Source organism: Leuciscus leuciscus (genome assembly GCF_965113295.1).
Source record: "Leuciscus leuciscus genome assembly, chromosome: 17".
Classification (NCBI taxonomy): domain Eukaryota; kingdom Metazoa; phylum Chordata; class Actinopteri; order Cypriniformes; family Leuciscidae; genus Leuciscus; species Leuciscus leuciscus.
This window is the reverse complement of record NC_138741.1, coordinates 10,715,680-10,717,025: the sequence shown is the minus strand read 5'-3', so window position 1 is coordinate 10,717,025 and position 1,346 is coordinate 10,715,680.

Genomic DNA, 1,346 nt, shown 5'->3' with positions numbered 1-1,346 from the left:
TGGGCTCCGAGGGGGAGGAGCGGGGCATTACTCAAGGCTGATGTGGACTTCCTGCCCCTGTGGTTTAATTATCATGTGCATCCTTGTGGAGATTAAATAATGGAGACTCATGGCCTGATGCTCCGAACCGACACGATGCAAGGGTCACTAGAATTTGCCAATGTTCAATAGTTTTGCTTAAAGGCACGGACGGTTCACCCAAAAATTCTGTCATTGCTTACTCACCCTTGTGACTTTCTTTCCTCTGTCCTCCATTTTATAACATAGCAGTAACATTGGACCCCATTGACTTTTATTTTACTGAGACATTTCTCAATGTGTTGTTTTGTGCATACAGGTTTGGAATGACATGAGGGTGAGTAAATAAAGACAGATTTTCCATTTTTGGGGGTCAAATATCCATTTAATGCCAGTCAACACTATTTTGTCCAAAACCAGACAGAGAAGCAAGTACGAGGACACTGTGCTATTTTAAAGTACTATTTTAAAACAAGCTAATCATTTTCAGGCTACACATGCTTGCACTTCAAAGACCAACTAGTGACTGATGAAACTAAGGAATGAAAAACAAATAATGTGCCTTCTCAAAACCGTCTGGTGTAAATTTGGAGAATTTACACATAGCTATCTGGGATCGGCGCAGGAGAGCAGAGGTTAAATTATGGTATGGATTTCTCTGGGGCAAATCACCTACTAATCCCATTTCGTTGCACGGGTCACTCCTTCCAGAGATCTATGCTGAAGATTACCTGAATATCTGACATGCTTTGCATGCAACATTCAAAAACGTAATGAACCAATTAAATCTGCATGGCAGTAATGAAAAAAGAGCTAGAAGTCTAATTACATATTTATAGTGTTTTTTCTTTCTTTCTCTAATTCTTTATAATTTGACTGATCACCCTGCGAAAACTGGGATTTGCTCTCTGCATGACAGGGACTGCGCTACGTGATTCAGAAATAAATGATGGATGCGTCAAACGGCCTTTAAAGGCACAAAACTGTTGCATCTCCACCTTTGTAGTTCTCACAGGAAATAATAAATCACGCTTTGGGATGGACTGCTTGTGGAAGTCACTCAATAATGTGTGTCTGGCTTGTGGGATTAAATGCTGAGTACATTTTGAAAGGAATAATTCATTCTAAAATAATGAAAAAAGCATTTGGCCCAATAATAATGTTATCAGCTGCCAGATTAATAAACTCCATTTCAGGTAATAAACGTCACAGTATACTGGCGGAAACTGATATAGCTCGGCATGATGTGCGCTAGTGAGACATCACAAGACTAAACCTGTCATTCAAATCCTCAAAACCTGTTCTATAGAGTTTGAGGTTTTAAACTA